The 6,000-nt window shown below is 44.2% G+C and overlaps 1 protein-coding gene across 1 annotated transcript in view; it reads right to left on the minus strand.

Annotated features, from left to right (window-relative positions):
* Ca5b (carbonic anhydrase 5B) overlaps window positions 1-5,513 on the minus strand; it is a 102,084-nt gene extending 96,571 nt beyond the window's left edge. The window contains exons 1-5 of the mRNA XM_050160656.1: window positions 5,177-5,513; window positions 4,828-4,969; window positions 4,136-4,745; window positions 3,774-3,896; window positions 1,812-1,884 (exon numbers count right to left, since the gene is read on the minus strand). The gene's annotated coding sequence lies outside the window, so the exon portion shown is untranslated. The remainder of the gene's footprint in view (window positions 1-1,811; window positions 1,885-3,773; window positions 3,897-4,135; window positions 4,746-4,827; window positions 4,970-5,176) is intronic.
* Between the last annotated feature and the right edge of the window lie 487 nt (window positions 5,514-6,000).

Consider the following 6,000-nt stretch of genomic DNA (forward strand, 5'->3'; position numbering starts at 1 on the left):
TATCAGGGTTGTGGGGGGAAATGCTGAGGCTGAACTGACTAACCGGTGGAATCACAAGCCATGATTAGTATAGAGGACGAAGCCTGCATTTCCCGTGTTTAGCTCCAGGGCTTCTTGTTAGTCTCAGGGAGCTAAGATAGCCTTATACTCAACAAATCCAGGGGGTTCCTATCTAGCCACCGTTTAAGGTTATTGGAAAGTTAATGAAGAAGACTCTGGGCATTCTGTACTCCATGAAAATTCTTTGTGAAGACTTAGCAAAACAAGTCTGTTAATACTATAGTTCTCCATGTCTGATGGCCTTCCAAATTAACTGGAAAACTTGGAGACTCAGCAATATAGTCATGACACTGGGCAGTGTTGTCTGATACAACCTTCTCTGAAGAGTAAAAATGTGCAATAGAAATATGGCAAGGAGCAGGCACAGTCAGTTATAAAAGTTTAATGAAATTAAAGTTTATTTGCAAACAAGTGACTTGTGGCTGCTGTATTTCAGAGAGTCCCACTCACATCTATCTATTTTCCTTTGTGTGAGGCAGGGTCTCATAGCTACGCAGCCCAGAATGTCTTGGAACTCCTGCCTTGGTACTGCAGGCACCAAGTGTAAGCCATGATTTACATCTTTCTAAAGGTACAGAGGTCATGGGCTGATATGGGAGAGTCTTCTGTTTTGTGTTGATTTCATTGGTTAAATAAACAAACTGCCTTGGCCCTTTAATAAGACAGAAAATTAGGTAGGCGGAGTAAACAGAACAGAATGCTGGGAGAAAGAAGCCAAGTCAAGGAGTCACCATGATTCTCCCACCCGACACAGACGCAGGTTAAGAATCTCCCTGGTAAGCCACCAGCTTGTGGTGCTACACAGATTATCAGAAATGGGTTAATCAAGATGGGAGAATTAGCCAATAAGAGGCTAGAACTAATGGGCCAAGCAGTATTTAAAAGAATACAGTTTCCATGTAAAGCTAGCCGTGTGGGAGCCGGGCAGAGGGAAGCAGCCCGTCGCTCCAAACAACAATGGGCATTAAGAATTACTGCAATAACATTATATTTGTGCTATTTCCATTCTAGCTCACATCTGTTACATCTCATTAAGAATTAGCAAAACAATGCCAGGCGATGGTGGCGCACACCTTTAATCCCAGCACTCGGGAGGCAGAGGCAGGCGGATCTCTGTGAGTTCTAGACCAGCCTGGTCTACAGAGCTAGTGCCAGGACAGGCTCCAAAGCCACAGAGAAACCCTGTCTCGAAAAACCAAAAAAAAAAAAAAAAAAAAAAAAAAAAAAAAAAAAAAACAAAAAAAAAAAAAAAAAAAAAAAAAAAAAAAAAAAAAAAAAAAAAAAAAAAAAAACAACAACAAAAAAAAAGAATTAGCAAAACAAAATTCCACCTGTATAGTTTAGGACCGCATGTCTCCTTTCTTTTCTAGGTGACTAGGCAATTTCATTAGATAATACACTAAATGGCTTTGGCTGCTTTCATCTTAAGTAACTAACATGTACAAGCTGTTAAACTACAAGTCAGAATGGTCAACAGTTACAGCCTACTGTCTAAGAAATCAGCAGACAGCAATCTTAGTTCACAGCCAAAGATGACTTCCAGCCAGCAAAGATACAAACACAGAGCTCAAGGGAGTCCTGAAATGCTGGTTTCTGAAAAAGCTACACCTCTCAGTGATGCAGTCTCCAACAGATCAGATTTAAACACCTGAAGGAGAATGTTAAAGACAGAGTGGCAACCCTCTTACTAGAAATAGCAGTCCATGCTAAGTTCTGTGTTGTAGGAACTAGCAAAGGAGTTTGCATTTTACCTTTCTTTAAGGCTCAGCATTCTTGAGCATTCTTGGTCTTGAGAGTCCACCAGGTCTTCCCCTGCCCATGAAACTGCCAGAAACAATGAATATTGTTTTTGTAACTAAGCAGGTGAGGGGTGGGTAATCACAAGAGGACATATGCTCAGTAGAGTAGCAAAAACCGTAACAGGTTAGACAGTGTAACATTCTAAAAGCCAAATCAAGGAAATTGTGCCCTAATTTTAAAAACAACTTAGAAACGTGAACATGACATACAATATGGAGAGTTAATCAAGTAATTCCATGGACCACTACTTTTTGTTTTCTTGGTTGGGACTGAACCCAGCAAGCAATCCTAATATGAGCACACTGACTTTGGCCTTCAGCTTTCAACTTCCATAAATAAAAACAAATAATAATTTTAAATCACATTCATGATCTGTGTACACATGAAGAAAAGTGGGCAAAATAATGAAGATTGACATTTCCCAATGTCTACTCTGTAACCTCCTGTCCGCGCCTCTCTGATGCCGTGTCCCTAATTGTACACAGTGTAGTGGTTCCTAGGCGTATAAAGTTGTCACCCGTCAATAAAGATCACAGAGTTGGTTTAAAAAAAAATAATAACAAAAAAAAATCAGAGCAAGAGAATTCCTCAGTCATATAAAACATTAGTAACTAGATAAGCGTGGCTTTTTCTACTTTAAGCCTAAGAACATGAAGTACCAGTGTTCTAAATAATCTAGGTAGAATGAAAGCATAAACAGCAGCCAGAAATTGCTTTGGTAAAGGCTAATTCATTTAATGAGACCACAATCAATGCTGAAGAAAATAAACTGACAGTAGCAGTATGTTCATGATACAATTCTCAAGGATCAACTGTAACTAGAATTGGTAACGAACTAATTTTCCTACATTAATAAGCTGTAAAGAGGAAAAACATGAACTCATGAAGCAATGTTTGAAAATACAAATTCATTGTTGATACTAGAACTATATTAACTGCTTGAAAGCTGTTAGCCATTTCATTAAACTCATCAGCAGTCACACACATACAAGTTTAAGTGTGTATCTGCTTATCCTTGTCTCAGCGTCTTGTTTTGTCTTTAACATGATTTTGTTCTCCTGCTCAGGGGAGATTCGGAAATGTCTTGAGACAATTCTGAATGTGATCATTTTGGGGAAGGTGCTACCCATAGGTCAGAAATGCCCTTCAACATCTCAGTGCTCAGGACAGCATCCAACTGAGAATAATCACCTCCTGGGGCTGAGATGGCTCCAAGGTCAAGAAAGAGCTAAGTTCGAGTCTCAGTATACACCAGGCTGCTCACAACTGTGCATGACTCCAGCTCCCGGTGATGTAATGCCCTCTTCTGACCTTAGTGTCCACAAGCAGAAGCACACAGGCAGACAGGCAGGCATATACACTTAATTCAAAATAGATATGTAAGAAAACGATTACTTCCTACATGGAATTACTGTCTATTGTGTGGCATTAGCATGACCTGGATTTAAGTTCCAAGAAAAGAACATGGAGGGATGTGAAGAAACATCTAATTCCCCCGACTTTCCATGTTTAAAGTAGGGCATACAATTACAAACTGGCCAGCTAGAATTAACCCTGAACTGCTTGCCAACGTTAAAATCCAAACTCTGGACAAGTTGAGATCCATAGAAAAAAAAGTTGCAGTATATGGAGCGACCTTACCAAAAATGATAACTTCCAACAGGATAGACTAGACTCTGAGATACTTGAAACTGCTCGCAGTTCTTGTCCGCTTTCTTCATGGCATAATTATGGTATGCTACAACTTTATAAAAGGGGGGTGCTTCTGTGTGCATCCTAGTCATGCTCACAGCTCTTCAGGCATATAATCACCCGGTGGAGTGTCAACAGCACCCTAAGTATACATGCTTTGCATGAGACTTTTCTAAACCCAACAAGCTTTTTGGCTCTGCTAAGGGAACTACAGTACTCACAGGCTCAGTTCCAAGTCAGAAGTATAGGGACAGAGGCTTTGAGAGCCCTGCTGGCAAGGACCTCTGGACCAGACTCCATCTTCACAATAATTTGCAGAGGGATACCAAATAACATGCAGGGACCTAAAACACCAAGGGCAGAAAAATAATAACTGTCAACAACAGAAGTTGAAACTTAAGTGGACCTGTCCAGGGAGGACAAACTTAAGTTCATCTGGAGCTGTAAGAGCAAGCGCTCTCTTCACCTTGCCCACTAACAATTCAGAGCCCCAATCCGCATTCACGCTGGCAGATGTCTGACCCCCGTGGCAGAGGACGGAGCGCAAGGCACTTTCCTCAGCCGTCATTTTCCTCACACTTACTTCCACTTGCAATGCACTTGACCGCACTTGCGGTCCAGTTCTAAGCAATGGTGGTCCGGCTCCAGAAAGCAACGCAGGTGTGTGGAAAGGCAGAGACCCGGGACCTTGTTGCTTTGGGTGATTCCCGAAATTCGGACTTTAAAATACCTGAAGGAAAGGGGAAAAATAACGGGGGAAGTTTTCATTTTCAAAATACTGAAGAACAGCTATAGGGAGGGGGGTGAACCTGGGTTCACAGGGGGGTTCCCAAGCAGCCTGTGTGCATCTGCCCCGAGAGATACACAGGACTGCTTTGCTCACTAGGGATTTCGGATTGTTCTACACACACACATCAGCAAAACCTTTGACTAGAAGGGAGACCGGCAGAGTGACAGCAAAGAAAGCAGGAGAAAAAGCAACAGTGGCCTTCGGGAGTGACGCGGAGGAGATTATCCCAATTAACGTGTCCACAGCCAAGTATTTCTCAAGCTCTCTCACTCTATCTCAGTTATAAACAAACGAGGGAGAGTACAGTCACGAGTTTCCAGGAGCTTCGGCCCAGTAACTTTTAACTCCGGCTGTCACACAGATCCCAGTGACCCATTATTTTGGAAGTTCCTCTTCTCTCGATCTGGGGCAGGGCACAAAAGGAAAAGGACGTAAGAAACCGAGGCGTGGAAAGGCTCAGACATAGCTGTGCTGCCGATGCCTACCCTGGAGATGGTGGTGAGTATCACAGTCGGGATATCAATAACGCGGATCCGGAGAAGTTCCAGCTTCTTCAGCCTCTGTTTCGAGAAGTGCAGTCTCGTCACCTCCCAAGTGGAAACCATCTTCAGAGGTCATCTGGTGACCCTTTATAGAAGAGAGAGCACTGATAACCGGCCAATCGACACCCCACACCTTCCTTGCTCGGCAGGACCTCCGCTAGACTCGGGGTCCTACATCTTACGGGTCTCCCCGATCCACGATAGAGCACGATAGTGTAAGGACCAAGGGCTTGTCCTCTCAGAAGGCCATGTTACACTGTTGCTAATGCTACACAGAGTTGCCCGCACTTACCGGGCTCGATCTCCGCGAGGACTCCCGGCACACTGTTTCATGCGCGCAGCCATCTTGGATACACCCCCTCACGTCACAACACTACGTGAGTTCATGACTTCTGACCAGCACGCTTGATAACCGGAAGACCCGCCCTGCGGCAGCGCTCGCCCTAGCGATCCAGCCGGCTGGGCGCCTTCTTTCCGCCGTTGTTCCACAGGTATACCTATGACGGGACTCTGACCACAGCCAGGAACTGAACTGTTCACGCCTTCGTCCTCCGGCAGCGGCCACTCTCTCACACTCGAGCTAATTCTTCGCCCCGCCCACTCCACCAGCCCGCCTCCATCCGTAACCACGTCCTCACGGTTCAATTGAAGCCTAGGCCACGCCTCTTCCTCTGGGCTGCACCATCTGCCTCCCCTTACTGGTGGGGCCGTTTCCATGGTACCCAAACTTGGCTGGTTTACATCGCCCCGCCCCCACCTCCGCTTTAGACACTCCTGCTGGCCTATCACAGCGGTCCTCTCAAGCTGAAGGATTCTCTTTTAGAACCTTCTTACCACGCATGCGTTCTGGCCTGTGTTACCTCTTGGGGCACCTCCTAAGTTCCTCACCCTGTATAAGTGACTGCTTTAGTTTTGATAACATTAGTGATCCTTCATCTTCCAGAAATGATTTGAAGCAACTTACTAAAATATACACAACATTCTGCAAGAGAAATATTAAGAATTGGAGGAAAAATTTATTGAGGGTGAATAAGACATCTAACCGCAAACCATCAGATACAGAACAGTATCGGAAGGTGGAAAGTAGGTGAGGATCTAAGCTTCTAAAGGGCCACA

This window comes from Alexandromys fortis, unplaced genomic scaffold (genome assembly GCF_014885135.2).
Source record: "Alexandromys fortis isolate MF-2015 unplaced genomic scaffold, M_Fortis_MF-2015_v1.1 scaffold_120, whole genome shotgun sequence".
In the NCBI taxonomy this organism is placed as follows: Eukaryota; Metazoa; Chordata; class Mammalia; order Rodentia; family Cricetidae; genus Alexandromys; species Alexandromys fortis.